Source organism: Epinephelus fuscoguttatus, linkage group LG18, assembly GCF_011397635.1.
Source record: "Epinephelus fuscoguttatus linkage group LG18, E.fuscoguttatus.final_Chr_v1".
Taxonomy (NCBI): Eukaryota; Metazoa; Chordata; class Actinopteri; order Perciformes; family Serranidae; genus Epinephelus; species Epinephelus fuscoguttatus.
The window spans coordinates 18,850,011-18,872,101 of record NC_064769.1 but is presented as its reverse complement, the minus strand read 5'-3'; the positions used below and the strand labels follow the sequence as shown (position 1 = coordinate 18,872,101).

At 42.5% G+C, this 22,091-nt stretch overlaps 1 protein-coding gene across 3 annotated transcripts in view; it reads right to left on the bottom strand.

The window, feature by feature from the left end:
- unc5cb (unc-5 netrin receptor Cb) overlaps nucleotides 1–22,091 on the bottom strand; it is a 148,274-nt gene that overhangs the window by 79,578 nt on the left and 46,605 nt on the right. The window lies entirely within an intron of this gene.

The following is a 22,091-nucleotide window of genomic DNA, read 5'->3' as shown; positions in this document are numbered from 1 at the left end:
CCTATTACAGCATATATGCCAAAAAAATGCCTCAAATAAAATTAGCCAAATATAATAAAAACAAATATAAAATAAATGATAACACTAAACATTTTTAACATATTTATGTTTGCATTGAATGCAAAATGCTATTTTAGACAAATTTCTGTGTTGTATTAAGGCTGACTTATAAAAAATGTGAACCTATCCTTTAAGGCAATTATCACCAGCCAACATTTTATCTCAGTTTTGAAAATAACACACTTGGTGTGCCACTTTGCCTTTTGCAACTCAGCTGATTTGAGTTGCAGTGCTCCTATACAACAACTGAGAAAACATGCAGCCAGTTTTATTTTGTACCCCCAGCCATTATCACCTTATGTTGACATGTTGCATTTTCATGGCAACACATTTATTTTTAACTTAAACTTTTAGCACTTTCAGGACTTTTAAATTAAATAGACCATTATTCTATTACAATACAGATACTTTTACTTAAGTTAGAATCTTTCTCTTCATGCACACAGCAGTGACACCAGCAGAGGCAGAGTCATATACAGTAGGATTACTGTAGTATTGCATATTTTCATACATCTAGGCAAGGCTAGAGAAGATATACACACAAACACATGACACATACTGTAGATGTATGTATGGATGATGCTGATAATAATTGTCACGCCAAATGACAGCAAGAATGGCCAATTATCCTGTCAGTCCTTTATAATGTGTTCTCAATACAAGAATGCCATTATGCAGAGGAGTATGTGCCACCCCCTACATATGTACGCACACTTCACTCACACATATATATATATATATCCTGAAGCACTCAAATGTCCAACCCTCCTCACACACACACAAAAAAATCCCTGGCAGCACTTTATCTGAAGGACACTACATACTGGAAGTGTGTCAGAATGTGTGAGACACAGTCCCCAGAGCACAGTCTATTCTCCATGTCTGTCACTGAATCTGGCTGCCTGCTTAATCCCCTGAGACACACACATGCACACACACCCATGCACAGCCTCCATACTCACATCAACCTCCTAAATCTCATTCTCACCATCTCGTCAATCAAATTGCAAGGTGGGAAACCATGAAAAGGCATACACAATGCTTTGGGAAGTTCTCTTTTTCCTTTAAATGCTCTCTCTCACGAGAACCGTGTCCTCCCCTGTGTTCCCAACCCTGCTGCTGAGCTGAGTACAGGAACCTGCAGCCATCTACTAAATACCTGAGATGTGATGGGAAATAGGAAGATCAGGATTTACTGTACGCTGTAATACACCAAACATGGGTGTATGCCCTAATGCAGGCTTTGATGGTGTGACTCCGTGTGTGTGTGTGTGTGTGTGTGTGTGTGTGTGTGTATGTGTGTGAGGTGGGGTGGGGGGAGGTATGTGTTTGCGTGCGTGTACATGTGTCTGTGTGTGATGGCTGAATTAATGTGACAAGGCAGATGTAATGCAGAATCATAAATCTTAGCCCCAGGATCAGTAGAGGGAGAGCAGGAGGTGATATATTAAAGGGCACACACACACCACCGTTATGATGCTGATAATAAAAACAAGACCCCGGCCGCAATAGCCAGCTAATAGACATGACTCCATATCTGGCCCTGAGGGTTATGACATGCACGCACGCACACACACGCATACATACACGCATGCACGTGGCACCGCAAATGCAAAATACAAGCAAAACACAAACTCTATCCGCTTTTCCAGCAATTTATTATGCTGCTTTGAGCCCAACAGCTCAAGTGTTAGATATGGCTGTAATGCTGTTAAAATCTTAATACTGTTACACAAGCCCGCTGTTGTACAACATGCTAATTCTTTACTTACTGTGTAGAGCACATTGGATGGGGGCTCTGCAAAAAAACATGACAGCATTCCTGTTGAGAATACTGGAGCAATTCGCCGTAGCAAAAACATGGATGAATCTAGCCAGTGTTGCTGTAAGTTAACAAGCTTCGCTGTCCAGCTGACTGGTCATCAGACTGTTTCTGAACAGACTGTTCTGCAAAGTCTGACAGCTGTCCCGAACAAATCAGATGGTCTTTCACAGTGTAAACGCAAAAGTAATGCATTTTTATTGTACCCTCAAAGACCTGATTGTTGGTTCTTATCATGACTGTCACATTATGGTCCATTTTGGTCTGGAAACATTTAGAAAATCACATATTTGGAGAAATTTAGTAGTAAAATATTGTCAGAAATACAACACTGGCATTGTCTTTTCAATCACAATAAACAAAGTGATGGAAATGACTGTTGTAGAAAGACATTATGTCCCATTTCTAAAATAAAATCACAATGTGTTGGCTTGCTAATGTCTGTTTTAGCATCAGCATTAAATACACACAAAATGCACAATATTAAATGTTGTTTTTCTTATTATTTGTGCATTCAAATGAAATATAAGCTGTTTGGAAATGACAGCCAGTAATCAAATTTACCTTGATTTCAGCTCATTTGAGTTCCCTCCATTGGGATAACTGTCCTCCAGCCATGTGCTCACCTGTCACGTGACTATTGCTGTGGACACCAAGTATAAAAACCCTAAAGAAATGTACATTTCGTACAGTGTGATGCACATGACACCACCCCAAGCAACTTTTTTATACATAAAAGAAATAAAACACCAGTATATCTTATAACACATGATACACTTTATTAAAATGGGTATTTATGTGTCACTTGTATTTGAAGTTAATCTTAGATCAGTGTTAATACAAAATTAGCAGGGTTGCGTGTCCAAGATCTGGCTCAGGGACAAAGGAAGTGCATCAAAAACCACACATAAAAGACCACTTTTTTATGTAATACAAATCATGACTGAGCTATCATTTAATTTTTTGTTGTATGATCCTTTTGGTGCCAAGTAATTGTGGAAAAAAAACCAGACACGCACACATTACAATACTTGAAAAATCACCCTTTAATGCTGCTGGTGAAGAGCAAGAATGATCGCTCTTGCACACATGCAGCAGGCCGAGCTGGTTTATCTGCAGACATATTTTCCCATGAATTAAAACAATAATTAATGCAACTCCTCATGTAGGATCTGCACTCCTGAGAACACTTGATATGCAGCTCGCATTCACAATCATAAAAATACATCTCTGTGGCCTTGCATCCTTGCAACTGCGACAAACCTAAGTAGATTAAAAAAATACTTGTCAGGATACTTTATGGCATATATGCTGAGCTGACTCAAATGAGAGGGGCAGTGGAGGAATTTAGCAGGAATCGCAATATGTTTGGCTGTCTCGCAGTAGTTTTGTGGTGGAGAAGTTTTCCCCTTGTTTTTTTTATTTTATTTTTTTTATACCACCACTGTTTCCTTCTGCATGTTTATTCAAGGGTAGCCAGGATGCTTGCTGGGCTTACGCCTAAAATGAAAAGGGCTTTGTAAGCATTCAGGGAAATTGCAACATGCTGGTTGCTGCACATAGGCTACAGTAGGTACATGTACACTGGCAGTAGGGTGCTGGCTTTGTTGTTCTGTATCAAGATTCTACCTGATAACTCAGGACTTCTGGTTAATTTAGGGGCCTCCCTTACATGCACATGCTTTTGTGTTTTGTAGAATAGATATCCCTCAACAAATTTAGCCCAACAAAAAGTCCTGTACCTTAAAATACTGTATGTGTGCCGGATATGGCATATCAACATACCAGGCTCGATATACTGGCTTCAACAGGAAAGACAGAAAAGCTGGTGTCTCAGTCCATATCACACAGTTCCTTTCCCTTGTAATATTGGCTTGTAGAGGAATGACAACATAGCTGCTATTACACATTAGGATAGGGTATTATATTCACATTGGCTCCTATACAGCACACTACACCATAGCCAGCTTGGATCATCGATTGCATTCGTGCTAAACCAAATAGCCTCTTCTCTCTGATGCCCTCCCTGTCTTCAGCTCCCGTGCATAGCTGTTTGGATGAGAGGGGAGCTTCAAGAAAAGAGTTGTATTAACGAATGTACAGTTATTGTGCCGCTTCTTTATGTCATAATAAAAACTGAAAAAAGTGAACATATGAAGGCATGCTCATACACACACATGAACACCGATATTGTCGCTGTGACCCCGTGCAAACGTGGTATCAGAGCATCAGGTATATCCAGACTGTTTCTATATCCGGCTGAGATAGATGGCAGATCACACCTGGAGCCAGAGCGCATCTCAAATAAATCTTGAGTGACCATTTATGATCAGACGCTGCTGCCCTGGTCGCATTTAATTTTTTTCTGTGGTGGAGACGATATATACTGGTTGAAACTACCCCCAAAAAAGAAGCATTCAAAAACCAAAAGAAAAAGTTGTAAACAAAAGTATGCTGTTACAAATCAGAGCGACAGAGAGAGGGGGAAAACAAGATGGAAACTCGCCTCCGGTGCAGACTTTTGTTTTTGTGTTTGGGAGCTTTGTCTTGCCGTGCAAATACTGCAAAGATGAGGCCATTTCATTCATTTGTGGTCCCATGCAGCCCAGACCATGTCAGAACGAGGCCCGGGTGATCACATCCTGACATGATCTGATTGCATTTTTGGTGCAATCATATTTGAATTTAGAGATGCACAGACTCAAACAATACATACAAGTATCAAGGAAAAAACCTCTGAGTGGAAATACAAAGCAAATGCTTCTATACAGGACACAAGCACTCACTGATCACCATATTAGTGCCAAAGCATTCCAAAAAATCTACAAAATACACAGAAAATACACAATGTAGGCATATTGATTCATTGTCCAACACAGAGAAGCAAACAAACTCCCTCAGATTTGTGTCACAAACACACACACACGCATAAAGGTGTACAGAATTGCACCCAGACCTCACACTTGTTAATGGATGTGTTAAGAGGCAAAAACACTTGGCTGGATGGAGAGCAGTTAGTGTGTGTGTTTGTTTTGTGTGAGTGTGTTGGGGGTGACTGCATTAGGGAATCACACACCCAGCTCCACTCACCAGGGGACTTCTGTCAGCCTGTGATTTTGCCATGTACCCCTCCCAGCTCTCTCCCCTCCTCTGCTGCTCACTACTGAAATAGGTCAACCACATATAATGGAGGGGCAATGAGGAGCAAGTATGTGCACCTCCCACCACCCCCACCCTGTCCCTAAGCACTCCCCCACCCGTTACCTCCACCGTCCAGGAACAGAAAGCAAGCTATGGCCCCCCGTGGACACGCAGAGGCTGGCTGAGGAGAGACAGGCACAGCCAGCCACAACATGCCGACCTCCCAGCCACAACAGCCATTTACACAGCCACGCTTGAACAGAGCGGATTCCACCATCTCGTATGGAATGAGTGTGCTCACAAGACAAATTTTGCACCGGCGGCTTTAAAAGCTCATCTCCGCAAAATTAAACAAGAATGGGAAAATTGGAAAAATTTAATAATGGATATTGTGTGTGTATTGTGTGAAACTGTTTGCAATCAAGGGGTGGTTCATCACTGTCACTCTCACAGGGAGCAGGAGATGGAGGAGGAGAGAGGTGGAGGCTCCCTAAGAAACGTGTTTACTGGCATTGTAATGTTTCAACATTAAAGGGACACTGCCAATTTTGCATGTCAAAGTCAAGCGAACAGTTGCAGGAAATACAACACAGCCCATGAAAACAAACACATAATGTCTGAGAAAATTACTCATGGGACATCATCCAGGTATTTCAACTTATGCTTGCAGACAACAGTCCAAAGTCATAGGCAGCAGGGGTGTAAAAAATGCACCACTGAGTTGTGTAGGTTCAAGTGTAGGTTCCAGTGTTTTTGGAGGCTCTTCTTTTCTTCATCTGCCTCTTGCAAGTCCTCCAAATTTATGTGAAGCACTAAACTAAAGTGCTGGAGTACTTTTATAACCTAAGCATTGTAAACATGTAAACACCTATCAAAATCTAAATATTTCATATTACATTTATTAACTTCAGGGTCTTGCTCATGAGTGAGGGTAAAATGTGGACTGTCTTTGTGAGCAGGGAGCTGAGCTGGAAGGCAAAGCTCTCGATGTACTACTCCATCGACATTCCGAACCTCACCTATGGTCATTAGCTTTGGGTAGTGACCAAAAGAATGAGGTCACGGATACAAGCAGCCGAAATTAGTTCCCTCCGTACAATGGGTAGGCTCAGCCGTAGAGATAGGGTGAGGCATCCAGAGGGAGCTCGGAGTAGAGCCGCTGCTCCTTTGTGTCAAAACGGGCCAGTTGAGGTGGTTCGGCATCTGATCAGGATGCCTCCTGGGCACCTCCCTTGAGAGGTTTTCCAGGCATGTACAACTAGTATGAAGTCAGACAGGGGGCAGACCCAGAACACGCTGGGGGTTTTATATGACATCTGGCCAAAGAATGCCTCAGGATCACCCAGGAGGAGCTGGAAAACGTTGCTGGGGAGAGGAACGTCTGGAAAACCTTGCCCCCACAACCCAGACCTGGATAAGTGGATGGATGGATGGATGGATGGATGGATGGATGGATGGATGGATGGATGGATGGATGGATGGACACGGTTATCAAACCATGAATCTCTTCCTGGCAACTTGTGGTACTCTGGCCTGACGATACATGCCAAAGAATCTCTCCTGATGAGACATGCATCTCACTAACTCTTTGGTTTTTTCATATTTACAAGCACTCCTAAGGCCACTCTCACTGTGTATTCATGGTATTTCTTCCCAGAGGAATCACCTTAATGATGCTTCACCATCAAAATATACTCTCGTGTATACCCTTAAAAGAACTGCTCAAAGCATCTCATCTTTTGCAAAATTTGCATGAAGCCACAACACAACAGAAATACTGGAGTGGAGGGACCATCTGCCATCACTGATTTGGCATTGTTCCATAGCATGTGAATGGGAATATAAATGGACTGGTTCTATTAACATCACACGTAAACAGCTTTATTAAAAACAGTCTTGTTTGGAGAAAAGTCAATAGGTTGGTTACTGCAGTCCATGTAAATGTAGTTATTGATTCACTGGGTGAATCAGATGTGTTGCCATCGCCTCATGTGAAATGCTACAACATGCATGCACACACATACACGCACAGGGAGGGTGAATGCAAAAATATACCATCACACATTTCACAATCCTTCCTCATAGTCCAGTTTTCTATCCTCCCTGTCTTCTACTTATCTTACTTTTATCCTTTGCATCTTCCTGCACTCTCAACTCATGTTGTCTTTCCTCTGCAGTCTCCACTGGCTGTGACCTTTTCTCCAGTGGAACAGGATACTGCCCATCTCCATCTTCCTCATGCATTAATGATCTGTGGTAAGCTGAGGGCATCTGTCTGACTCCCAGCCTGTCCGCTGCTCACCCACTTCCAAGGACGGAGCTCAGCCAGAGCCGAGCTCAGCCACATTCCCTGTCACCCACAGGGAAATGCAGATAAATAGCCACAGATAGCGATAGCTCCACAGTCTAAAAAAGTGGAGGCTGCCCCTTCTCATCTGCACCGCATACATCTCTTTGACACTCCCCGGTGGCAGATATCTAAAATACTGGAGCAGAGAGATGACAGCAGGCAACAGACATAAAGAAACTCAGCCAATTATCCTGGTTTCATACTGAACCTCACTGCAGATACAAGCAGCTGAAATGAGGTTCGTACATGGTGTAGCAATGCAGATTACTCTCTTTCATACCTTCTGTTTGTCAGCATTTAACACATACTATGATAATGAGAGCAAAAATGCATCCATCCACCATTTTTCAAGCTGCCCTGATGTCCTTTTCCCAGCATATCTATGCAGCTCTTCCTGAAAGATCCCCAAAGTGCTCTTTTGGCAAAAGCTCAGTCTTGTCAAGTTCGGGGAGTCTAAAAAACACTGAGATAAAGTGATCTTGTAAATCCCGATGCAGCCCATTCAATTGGCTGTGCATTTGGAAATGGTGCCAGTGATTACTTCTCAAGTTCTTACTAATGTAATTTTATTGGTTACAAAAGCCCTCTGTATTTCCACCCTTTTTTGAGCCAAATCTGTTCTCAAGACCTCAGCGAGTCGAGGAGACACAGATCATATACAACATCTTGGCCTTGTGTATCTGTAGTGAGTACCTAGAGCTCATGAGCATTTATGAAACGTAGCTCTCTCTTCACTACAACAATCTGATACAGATGCCTCTCTGCTGCTGCCAGTGCACCAATCTCACAATCTCTCTCACTGTCACCGTTGAATAAGACTTCAAGATCCCTCCATTCCAGGCACAAGCACTTAAAGTGCAGTTAAAAGTGCTGCCTTAAACTATAGAAATTCATGCTGTTCCTCCGCAGTGTGACAATCACTTCTCAGTTATTGTATCTTCCACCTGTGCTGCCTTTTTAAAGTGTCTGCATTAAAGGTAATTGCACTACAGTATCATAATGACAATCGGAACTGCTTCTACTCTCCCAAAAAATTATCTACCAGGCCCTCGGGTGGACATTTGGAAACTCTCCTCTTTACTTTCCCTGCTTTTATCCAAGTCCTACAATAGTCTTAGTGGTGAACTCAAAGACAAAGCAGAGGTTACAGGTTTGTGGTTTCACACACTTCTGAAACAGTGGATTTTAACTCAGAATGCACTAGTGTTATTGTCATCAATATGAAATATAAGTATTGTATGGATACAGATGAAGAAACTGGATGACTTCTTTTGTGTTATACCAGCAACTTCCTCCAATACTTTTCTTTGTTTCTACAGTCTAAACAAAAATGGTGCTAAACAGTACCCAAAAGTATTGGCTCTAGAGCTTAGATTCTCTCCCCAAGCCCGAACCCGACCCGTAATTTCCCGCCACTATCCTTGGGCTCGGACGGGTCGGGCTCCTCATAATAGACCTAGGCTATGGAACCAACTACGGCGCCACTGGCCGCGCACATGTGAGCTGTCGACAGGGCCAAAGTGTGTGTCGGCTTCGTCGAGTGTACCAAGTGCAGCACGATGCTGGTATATGACAGCAAAAAGATGGGGACCTCAATACTTAAGAGGCACATGACGAAGGCTTGCCATGGAATGAAAGACAAGAGTCAGCCTTCAATGTCCACGTTCGTATCCTTAAAAAAATGTCGGGTTTAAACTGGGCTTGGGTCGGACAGAGCATGCATGGGCTCGGGTGGGATCAAGCTGGATTTTTTGGGCCCAATCTAAGCTCTAATTGGCACGTAATCATAGAGGGACTTGTTTTGAAAGCCACTGCTTTGGAAATACACAGTTTGTAGGCTATTTTACTGTTATGTATTAAATCTATCCCCAGTAAACTAAACTAAGCTGGAGAACCAGTAGAGAACCTCTAAAGACTGTTACAGGGCATTCAAAGGTTCTCTACTGGTTCTTCAACTTCGTTTAGTTTACTGGGAAAGATCCGATTAAAAACCTCTGAAAAACCATACAGAGGTGTAAGTGTTTGTGTGGCAGCTGTGCTATATAGCACCTGAACCCACACTAAAAACCAGCTAAGGAACCAACATTTTTCTATGTGCAACACGGTTGCTCCATTTGTTTTCAGCTATACTGTACAGCAGATTTCCTCTCTTCTCTCTGGCTCTAACAGAAAGCAGAGAGGTGTTTGCCGATACAAACTAAACATTCTTACAGCAGGATGTGCAGAAGGAATATCACAGCTTAAAATTCAGTGATATTTCCTTTTACAACAACGATGGCGAGCAGCTTGGCCAAACAGAGGGATATTGTAATCAGCCTCTTTAGTGAATATATCTCACCCCGTCACCTGCCGGGACTCATTCCCCCAAAACCCTGAGATGAATTCTGACAGCTGCAGAAATCCTCATCTGGGGAGGAGGGATGAAAAGATTTCTTCTGTGCACCTCCCCGCCGCTCCATACCCAAATATTTGACTTTGCCTGTGATCCGCAGCCCTTGAAGGCTTCTGTTGGGCTTTTCCACACGACTGATCTCTGTTCTCAAAGCAGGTGTTTAAAACACAACTGACACAGAAGCCTCGCTGGTAAACCATAACGAGAAGATACAAGAAGACAGATGAAGAGAGAGAAAGAGAAAAATAAAAATGCTTATAATTTTTTTAAGTATGACTGCCATATTATATATCGGACATGTAGATATTTGGTTCTATAAATGAGGCTAGGCTCAAAGGTTGAATTAGACATGACAACCACATCAGATAAGAGCGTGTCTGGCTGCCATGCTGATGCAACTCCCTGAGGTTCCTGTCTATGGCGAGCCCTTGATGTCACTGTTACACACTGCTACACACATGGCCTTCAGTCACAGAATAATACACACGCAAACACACGTGCATACTGCACATGCATGCCCACCGAGCAGCGTGTATTCAATAGCTTCCACTAATGCAGACACACAATATACACGAAGAAACTTCACAGGGAAATCAAACTGACAGATCAAAGAGTGCACATACAGGGATGAACCTTTCAGAATGTTTGAAAATCTACCAAAGGATGTTTTCCTAAAAACCAATTATCCCTGCGGTTGTGTTAAGGAATGACCACTGCTGTTTCCAGCTCATATCAGGATTCCACAGATCATAGAGGGGTGTTTTTTTATTTCCCCCAGCCCGTGTGAGCTAAATGCAGTGTACTTGACATTCAAAGCAGCTTTACCAAAAAAAAAAAAAGAAATCATTTCCAAAATAAATTTTTTATTGTTTTCAGCTGTCAGAAGGTGTGAGTAATTACACGACAACTCATCGTGTAAGAGTGAGTTTACAGTATTGTTTTTAGTCATTTTTAGTTGATGACCATGTGTTTTTAAATTTGTCTAATCGGTTCTGAAATGGTTTCATGAATCAAGGGTGTGTACGTTTCTTTTTCCTCATCCCATTAAAGACCATGTAATCCTTGAACTGAATTTAAAACATGAAAGGTTTTCACTTGACAGCTACAACGGAGAGCCGCTACAGTGACATTTACTGTCGGATCATATTAGTCAGTAATCACGAAAAAGCACAACGTCTGACTGCACAGTGAATTAACTGTGATTAAGTTACGTGATGCCTGTACAGCATACTCACATGCACATGTAGATAAACACACAAACAAATACAGACACAGAGATCTATAGTTCTGGATGATATGACCTGAAATGAGTTACATGATTATAAATAACTCAGAAAAACAACAATTATTATCTTTAGTCACGCTAGCAGTTTGGCTCTATATGATGGCAATGTCCTTTGGCCAGTCAGTCCACTACTGTCTCAACTACTCACATACTGAGTCTTGGGGTGCTTTCACACCTGCCCTGTTCGGTTCAGTTCAATTAAACTGAAGTTCGTTTGCCCCTTAAATGCAGTTCGTCTGGGCGGGTGTGAACACACGAAACCTTCTTGAAGAGGTTCGTTTGTGGTGAGAATGTGTTCCGACCTTGATCTGAACCAACTGCAGTCACATGACACATTGTTTGGGTTAAACATGAGCATGTTACAGTCCTGGAGGATTATTAATGTGCACCTCCTCCTGTACTGCCTTAATATGCACATTCAGCACATCCAATGCATCAAAACATTGTTTTCTAGTTGGAGCCGTGCCTCGTTTTCAAACTGTATGGTTTGACTAAAATGAACAATGACAGCAATATAGTCCACGATGAGCAGTGCTAAAATCAACCTGCGTAGTTGTCCCTCCATTTTGACATTATAAGTGTCGCCTTTATCTTGCAAGTGTACTCTTCTTCAATGTTTTGTTTACTTCCTGAATTCTGACTAATCGGGAGCAGCTTTCTCATGCAAGGCATTTTATCTGGTCCGCTTGTAAATCCTCCCGAACATGAACCAACTCTAGGCAATTATGCAACTTTGTGACAAAATCAGTCCCTGATTCGGACCAAAGCAAGTGAGCTCTTGGTCTGAGAGCACCCTTGGTCAGTGGCCAATGGTGTCAAATACCGAGGCACCAAGGCACCCTTTAGTGGCAGTAAAAGACGCACCAGGTGGCAGCATTTTTTGATGCTCCAAGCAACTGCCGCAATATAAAGAGTGAGAAAGTCAGCATAGGGATGGGTGGATGGGTCCAACAAACTCTACACTATCACCCCAGAGACCAGTGTGTCCCATGTGAAACAGAAAGTTATTTTAGTTATTTTAGATATAATGTATTGTTGCATAGGGACATGACATTACATCTGTGACAAACTTACTACCTTATTTTAGACCAAAGTATACTGTTTTTTTAATCTAACTATTTATATATGTTGCTTAAACCTTATGACAAAGTTTTCTATGTTCTGGGTGTATTTTGAAAAGAAACTTCTTTAATGAACAGACACTGTACATTGGGGGGTACCCACAGCATCATATTTTGACATGCATGCTCACTGACCAAGGTCGGTACTTGACGAGTTGAATGAGATTGTGTTCAAATGAAAGGCCATGACCCTCATACTGAGATTCATGGTCCCCAGAGGATGATTTCTTATGACTTTGCCCTGACTTTTAATCTACCACAATCAGCAGGTCGAAATGTTTCTTTGTCCAATACTGTGGTTCCTGACCAGCCTCAATAGTGCATTGTGTTGAGTTTTAATTAGCAAATAGGCTAAAAAAAAAAACAAAAAACAAAAAAAACCCTGCTGAACATCAGTGTTTTAGCATGTCATCACACTGACATTGCATTTAGCACGGTTGTCCCTAAGTACAGCCTCACAGAGCCACTCGCATTGCTGCAGACTCTGAATCTTGTTTTAAATTTATCTAATTACAGCTTGGCCTTTCAAACAAACTAGGCTGTTGGCTGACTGGTTGTATTGTCACTTAATGGACATTTATTAAAATTGCTATATGAGTAAATTTAGGTCAGTAAGAGATTCATGATGCCAGTAATTCAATAAATTTAGATTACTGTCCTTCCCACTGATACATACTGAATATACTTTGTGTATATTTGTATCCACATATCATCTGTTACACACACACACACACACACACACACACACACACACACACACACCTTAAAATTCAATATCTCCACATGACATGTGCGTTGTAACACTCAGTAGTGTGAGTGACAGTCGGGCCCAGGAGATACACACCAGGGGGTAAACACAGTGCCTTAATAGAGGGGATGAAAACATGGCTGGTAAGAGAGAAAAAGGTGACAGAGAGACAGAGAGTCGCAGCTACAGGGGGAGAGATGGCGTGATATGGGGGGGGGGGGGGTCTTCTCCACAGGCTAGTAGTTCAGCTCACATCACCTTGCCAAACTGTCACTGCCCCCTACGCCGACCCTGCTCCAAACCATCCCCCCCTCTCCCGCGCTGCCTCCCTCTGCTCTTGACAGAATGATTAATGGTGGATCTGGTCATGTGAGCACCACTGTCCCTGACTACACTAAACATTATCATAACTTTTCAGCAATAATCACCGAGACTGAATAGCCCAGTGTCCTCTATGAAACAGAGAAATAATACCACAGGAATTGTATTTTATCTATTTGTCTGTCATTGTGTTAATAAACGAGTAATAAAGAATGTGCGCTCAGATTAATGACACAGTTCTGGAGGGAAGACTGATAAAATCAGCATCATATCACACCCCATCTCCTGCATGCTGGAATAATCTAAAACTATTAAAATCCAAAAATGATCTTCCATGTACTGACACGAGGACTGTGGCTCTGCACCGAGCGTCTCCCAGCGCCTGGGTCATATTTTCCTAATGTCTTTTTAATATAGTCATGTCATATTCCTGCTGTTCTTCTGAAGATTCTTGCCTATCATGTGCTGTGCAGTGTGTCAACAGCACCATATTAAAGGCAATATACCATGAGAGTGGCCCACAAGTTTCATATCAGCTCTGTATCCCCACAGGATCTATTACTGTTTATAGGACTGTACATTAGCCTCTGTCTGCCGCCATTATCTCCTACACACTGCTGGGGACACACTCAACATATCACACTCCACAAAGAGAGCTTTTCACACTGTGCGGACATGCAAACAAAAGCATGCACGTGCGATGTGCGCACATTGACAGAGCTACAAATGCATGCAGACATGCATGCTCATACAAACAGAGAAGAACACATGATATACGCACACACTTCAAAATCTCCGTTACATATGGCAGAGGGTCCTTTCTGTATTCAGAACACAAGAGTGGTGTGAAGTGTGTTGAGCTCCAATGTGTGAAAAAAAAAATATAGCAATTTAAATGTGTGACCAGACAGCCCGCAGAGATTTGTGTTTCACTGGAGGACTCTGGACTTGCTCTCTGCTGAGGTTCAGTTTGGGTTTTCCATTACTCTAATCAAGGAAGGGTGAGGAAGAACATGAGCTCTTTCCTTACATTTGGAAAGCCTCATTTTAAACCTGGATTGTACCTCCCATGTTGATATAGCAATGCTGGAGGTGCCAAATGGTAGCAAATGATTTATAGTTCTCGGTAGCCTTCACCCTTTTATTGTCAGAAATCCAACTTACAAACTAAACTTATGTTTTATGCATTTATTTCTTGAGAAAGGCTCAAAGTAATAGCATTTACATTATTTCATATTCATGATGCAGAGTGGTAGCAATAACAGTCGAGGGTCCTTCTGTGGTAGGACGAGTCCTTCCAAGGAAGGATCCTACAGAGGCAAGGCAAGAGTCTTTCTTAGCATTGGAACAGGTTTCAGGATGCTTGCTGTGATAATTTTGCCACTCTCTAATGTTGTTGTACAATTTGAACAAATGTAAGCAGTATTTTCAAAGTCACATGACTTTTATATTTCTGGATTATACTTAAAACAAACAAACAAAAAAAACAAGTAGGCTAAATTATACTTTTGTGGCATTAAATGCTCCATCTCTGCTGTAAATGATTAATTTAAAATCTTTCATGTTTTATCTAGATCACGGTATTTTAAAAATCTCATTATCTGGCAGCTGACACATTGGAAAGAGTAAATTATGAGGTTTCTGTCTGTATTTTTTTTATGCACGTATGATAAAAACTCCTGAGATATTAATCCAAATAAATGACATATTCATCTAAATCCTGCGGAGCTCCACTGGCAAAGCTTTCATTGAAGAGGCCCCACCTTCACTTCCAGTAAATCGTGCACGTACAATTGTGGGTACTTTATACTTGCTAAGGATACACACATGCGTCCTTGAAAATTCTCTGAATGAAGGACTGTCCTCAGTAGGATCCTTGACATTGGAACAGTTCTTAGGAGGGATTCGATGACGTAGCATCCTTGAAATTCAGCCATTTAAGGATCCTTCCTTGACACTGAAAATACCTAGAGTTTGCACCTAGATCCCCATAACAAGGATGGACGACATAACAGCTACCCGAAAATAAAGCCAAAGCATCTTGATCGCCCCCTGGTGGTTGGCTCTAGTATAGGTCATAAACCTTGCCCCTCCCGCGAAGGCATGGCTCACCCTACTCTCCCTCTGATTGGCTAGTAGTCATTGCCTTTTTTGCCTGGGTTGGTTAGGTTTAGGCATGAGGAATGAGATTGGTTAGGGTAAGAATGTCAGGGTAAGTCAATCGGACGCAGAGTAAGGCAGAGTAGGGCGGGTCTTGCCTTCGCCATAGTAGGAAAAAAAAACATGCACCCCTCTATGGTAGCGGATGGGACATGAGCGAAACTAAAAGATTAAAATACACATCAAATAAAATTTTCCCGGAGATGTTTTCTGTCATTTTAGGTAGACTGTATCACACTGCTGTATGTTCAAGTGTTCATTTTTCTCATAAGTTATTTGATGCTATAAAAAGGGGGTTTGACATCAAGATTGACAGCTGTGTGAGCTAATCGGTGTGCTCACAATCAATGGCACTGTTTGCAATTGGTCAGACAAGTCATTGGGTGGGAACTTGATACAGCGGAGATCTCTACTACACAGACTCTGGCTCAAAATGATGTCACCAGTGCAAGATGGTAGCAGCTGTATCCGGGATATTTTAGCTTCATTTTTGTACAGTAAGAAAAAGTGGAGATGCGTGATCCTTTTCTACATGAGCATAATTAAATTTAACTAGAAACCCTGGAGAGAAAAACTTATGACCTCCACCATTTTGTAAGGAAATATAATGAAGACCAGGCAGACCAATTAAATGTTCTTGTAGCATGCAAAGGCCCTGTGTCTAATTTAAAGGAAGCAGGGAATGCAAACACCTATGGTGAAGGTACGCATCAGCATAAAAGTGTAAATCACCCTTTACAAGCAGTGAAGACTTTCCTCTTTTCAGAGGTTGACAGGGGATAAGAAAGTAAGAATGGAGGGCTGGTGTGACAAAACATAAAGGGAGGGAAGGTGGAGGTGGAGGTGGAGGAAAGACACAATGGCAGACAAATCCACATAAATCCTGTTTTTTCTTTTAGCATTATGTTTGTATAGAGAGGAATTTAAAAAGCAAATAAGCCCTCACTTAACCACACAGCAGCTGTATAACATAGTGAGTTTACTCTTTACAGGAACAGACACATCATAAATTCAGTGGGTAATGAGCTGTGGGAAGAACATGCATCTCATGTTATTAATGAGACTCCACCCAAATATCCCAATGCAATAACACTTCTGGGGAGATGCAGTTGACAAATACTGTGGTTTGTGTTAATCTGATGTGAAGCCTTATGTTTTCTATTTCAGATCCCGCACTTTAATTTGTTTCTGTGCTGCAGCAGTGACAGAGAAGTGTGGTGTCCTCTACTGCCAAGCCATGTGCCACTCTTAACATAACCTCAAGACCCTGGACATTTCCAGTGCCATCCAGGACCCGGTGCCAGACCGCGGTGTGCAAAAGGCCAGAGCCCTCTGTGATCTTCTGGACAGAATCTGAATCCACTCACACACACATACATACACACACTGCTTCCCTGAGCATGATCACATCTGCAATCTGCTGCGAACATGAAAAACATCTTTTTAAGGAAGGCTGTATTCGTTTGTAACAAAATAATTAGCTAAAGGGCTAATGTGAGGTCGCCTAGGGGGGGAATGAAATGAAAGAAATGTCTTGCTGGGAATTTCAGAGATTGTGGTATGAATTCAGCATGTAATGACTTAAAATAAGTTGTGTGTTTATCAATGTATTTCATGCACATTTTGAAGTATTCCATCAGAAAATCTTTTAGAAACGACAAATAGATGCTTCCTGAGTTGCACAAAAAAAGTTTTTAAGCTTGCTTAAGGTGGTTTTTGCCTTTGTCGAAAAGAGCTGATGCAATAAACAGGATATGGAGACACCTTAGCCAAATATGTTCTGACATAGCGAACATTTAACTCACATAACTGATCAAGTGTTTGTGCTGTCGGTGTCTTCCTGTGTTTTAGAATCACTGCACTGACCTATCTTTGTCTCCCAACAGCATGAAACATGGTGAATACTAGCTGACATGGAAGAATATTTAAAACTTGCCCAGTTGAAATAAATTCCTGAAGACCTTTGTCCATTTTTTTCTCATAGATGGGTGACATTGCCACGGCAACTTGTTCTGTTTCCAGTTCGGAACCCCTATCTCTTCTGCTCACCATTTTACTGGCAGATTACAGCCATACATAAGTACGTAAAGCTCAGCCTATATGTCAAACTTCTGACAAAACTATGCTTTGTAGAGCCAAGTTTTGTTTTTTGCAACATTTCAAAAGTTTGCTTAAAATTTGTTTGACAGTTTACTGGACATGGATACTGCCATCAACAAAGTCAACACTGCCTAAATTAAGCTTTTTCAGGACAATAAAAATACTAAGCTCCCTGATTAAAACATCTCCTACGTGACACTACATAGACCCAGTAGTTCACAAACCATCCTGGTGAAGCTTGAAGCATCTATCACACTGCATTCTGAGGTTGTGGCCTCAGGCATCTTCACACAGGGTCAAGTAAGAGGTCAGAGAGTATATCATCTCCCTTCATCCTTCAACAACAGATCCATCCTCATTTCAATCCCATCTCACTCACTACACACCTCTCCTGCTTCCTCTGCTGTCAGTTTTTACAGGCTGGTCAGGCTATAGGCCAGATGTTCTCGAACGCACACACACACACACCCATGTCAGTTATTCCTAATGTTTCCTCTGCAGAGCCGGGTGATCTCGATCTTTAGCCCATGATGCAGTGTGTACAGCAAATCAAAAACAGCAACAACAACAACTTTATTTTCCTCCTTAGCTCATGCAGATGATGTACTCGGCAACTTATAATTGTGCTACTGATTAGGCTCGTCCCACTGCATATCTCCGCCACTTCACAAAGCTCATCACGCACATCTGTTCCCAACAGCACCGAACAAGAGGCACATTAACAAACAAACAGATAACAATTAGTCACGTTTGAAGTCCTCCTCTGTTCCATTAGAGGGGAAACTGGGGCTGTTGGCTTTAAGGAAGCACAAATGCCATGCTATACAGTAGGGGGCTTCCTGGGAGTAAACTTTTAGCATTGTGCATTATGCTGACAGTGCATTTTAAATCATAAGATTAAGGGAAAAGGCAGGAAGTGCAAAAAGTTGATTGTGTTCTCCAATTTTAATCCGGATTGTAAACTGGCATAAATCTTAGTTTCTGTGTGTCTACTAGAGACACAGACGTAAGAATGTGAAGCGCCGCAGAGCTGTCAGTCATGCTGCATTAAGAGACGACTCAGGACACGGCTGAGAGTCAGAGGTTAAAGCCATTACGAGCTGGGTGGCTCCACTTTCTGACCTTTAACCCCCACTTCACCGCACTCTATCTGTCTTTTCTTCTCACCACTTCAAGTTAAAACTGAACCGGTTTGGCAGCAGGTGTTATAAAGCAAAAAAAACCCATCCACTGAACTGCAGCACAAAGTCTAATTCTCATAATTTGTCAACAGCGTTTTTTCTTTAACTGTTATTTTAATCTTTTATTTTAATAATTCAACTGTTTTGACAATGTTTTGCCCATATTTCCCCTGCTGTTCTCCTCTCGCTACTGTAAAATTATTTCTCTTACCAGCCCTCTCCTTTCTCCATCTTCCAAATACTTTACAGTTGCTGTCCTTTTATTTTTGATGAGAGAGGGGAACAGGAGGTCTACCCCAGTGCACTCCCAGCCTTATGTTTTAATATTTAATGGCGATGTGCAGTAACACCAGCAAAACACACACACACAAACACTCATGCACGCTCACACCGGCGCTGTGTGTTGCTGGTGAGAGCAGGTGTCATTGGCGAATGCTAATTGAACTGGTCCATGGGTCAGTGAGCCTTCCTGTTTTCCCCGTGCTGATACATTCTGGCAGAGCAGATACCGTCGTTGCTGGAGGGCACTTCTGCCTCCCACTGTACGAAAACTGAGCCACTCTTAGGCTTTACAGTAAAGTGGAGAGGAACCTCTGAGCCCCGTGATGACGAGGATTACTGGAGAGTGGCGACTTGTTATTTTCTTTTGGCTAACCAGTGGGCAGCAGATAAGGACGTGCTGTATATATCTAAGGTGTTTCCAACCAACTCCAAACCACTATCTCATTCTCATATCATCGTCTCCACATCGCTTTATTTATGTCTCACTCACGCTGGGCGAATAAGGAAGTCGAAAACAACCTTGATCTATTCCTCCTCCAAATGTAGCGTTTGATTTGCACACGCACACGCGCATAAACCAGTCACAGCTAGCATTCCCATCTCGCTGAACAGACCCATTACAAATAAAATTGTCACCCTGACACGGACATTACAATATAAATGAGAAAGTGTGAGTGATGCAGAGTAACACATGCCATACATCTCATTAAGTTAGTAGCCAGCCAGCGCTCATTAGTCTGGCTCTCCAGTTTATGCAAGTTCAACCACCAAAGCAGTGGTGTTTGGTGAAAGCATGTATAATTCATACTGGGGAACTGTGTGAATTGCACCAGATGATTCTAACTATACAGATGAGGAATAATGGAGCAAAAATGCATATTTAAGAATATGCTTACCTGTATGCAGTGGAGACACAAGGCACAGGGAAATGTGGAGGAGAGCGTGGGAGAGAAAGAGAAAGAGAAATATTAATTAGCACAAGTACATTTTCTAATTGCATACAAATAAACTGCAGTACAATATTACAGCACAAATGGCACTACAATTGGGGGACTGGTATCTTGATTGTAAACTGGGAAACATGTTTCTCCAGAACATGAACTAGAGCTGAACATCTGAAAGAGTGCGCGCCCCTGAAAGTCATTCCCAGTTGCCCCCCTGTGCAGCCACACATGGCTCTGCTTCAGAGATGGAGGAATTCAGGAGGAACACATGTTTCCGGGAGCACCATCAACTATGTAGAACACAGCAGAGTTTACAGAGGGAGGGGAACCGGCTTTAATTAGAGTTAAGCAGACCTGGTTCTATTTGTTTTCATTTGTGTGATTTATCCCCTTTCATTTGGCAGCTGGCTAACATGTCCCAGACCATCCAAGCAACCTCGCCTGAGGTAAAAGGATACGGCTGGCCTTTGGAGTGGAGGGCTAGAGCGAAGCGGGAGAAAAAAGGAAGAGAAGCAGCCGTGTGGAGTTTATTGGGCCACAGTTGAGGCCACCTGTCATGTGAATATACTTGCAGGGCACATGAACACCAACAGAGGTGGTTCCTTCCATTAGAGGGCTTAGGGGGAAAGGAGAGATGAGTAGGATGAAGGTGGGATATAGCCTAAAGACCAAAGATGGGTTATTAGATATTTGGACAAGCGCTCCAGACTACATAAAGCTCTATGCGCCTCGGGGGAGATCTGCAGATGGTTTTAAGGCTTTAGCCTGTCTCTGTAATACAAACAGTCGAGGAACACAGAGTGAGCATCTGTGAGATATTCCACGGCGAAGAAGAAATCAATCAGAGGCTAACATCTGCCTCAGAAAATACGTTCTTTACTGCAGTAGAGTCTACAAACCATAAACTCCAATATGGAAGGGGAAATGATCCGAGAAGCATGATCTAGATGCCTGTCATTGTTCACTCACAACCACTGCTCTTACACACATTCCTCCCTCTTTTCCCATTTTTTCCCATTTAGCTCTCGCTCATATTGCAGTGAATGGGCCTCATGCGATTACAGCTAATGTGTATACATCTTAGCTTTGTGATCAGATTACCCATTGCCACTGAGGCTGATCCATTTGATGTATGGAGACACGAGGATTGAATTCAGCTGCAACGCATCACTGCCGGCTTGTCGTGGAAAGCATGTTCACAAGAAATAAACAAAACAGGCCTGGAGCTAAAACTAAAGTAGATGCAGATATGAGGGCACACCAGCAGAGTCAGGCACTTTGAATCGTTTTAAGTTTTGTGTCATTGTGTAAATTGGCGAACCACAGAATGTTCAGCATGCCCCATCTCTAGTGGCTGCAGGCACCAAACAGCAACAGCCTTAAAGCAGAACAAAGAGTTTGCAGAGGAAAACACATCACAGTTCAGTTTTTGACAAATGGTTAGAGTTGAGTTTTTTTTCTTTTTGTCTAATGACCGCGCCTGCCTTCAGTCAAAGTATCCCTGCGAGCAGCTGATCAAGCCCAGGTAGTAGATTTACAGTCTGGTCAGCCTGCAGGCAGCCGAGGGGTCTCGGAACATCAATAAAGGGTTAACCAGCACCGTTAAGATTTAAAGGGCCAGTAAGTGGCTCCATTAGCCCGGCTGACTGCAGCAGCCGTAAGGGTAGGAGGTGGAGACAGGGTGGATGAAGGAGTGAGGGAGACAGGAGATGAGGTGCCCCTGAGACATCAGTCCAGGGCAGAGGAGAAAAGAAAGCCGGGGGGCAAAGTTAAAGACTGCTGCTCAGGCATCAAATCAAAGCTACTGCTTTACCTTCCAGCCCCCCAAGACAGGAGCAGCGCAGTCACTAGGAAAAGAGCAGGAAACATAACAGGAAATGAGAGAAAAAGAGACTGGGAAGGGGTTTCATACCGCTGGGTCCGCACGGCTTCAGAGTCTGCACATCTGAGTCTGATCAGTGCAGTTGGTATTCAACTGCTGGCAAATCTACTTTCTGAGTTTATGAGTCGATCCAATCATGAATCAGGGATATTTCCTGCTCTGCTCTCTCTCTAAACGTTGGCTGAATGTTGACATTTGTTTGGTAGGGAGCTACTAAGGGATTCTCCAATCCAGTTAAAGAATGAGTGTTTAGAAAGGTGACTGTTGCCACTTATTACGTGCTGTCAGGGGCCCTAAATTAG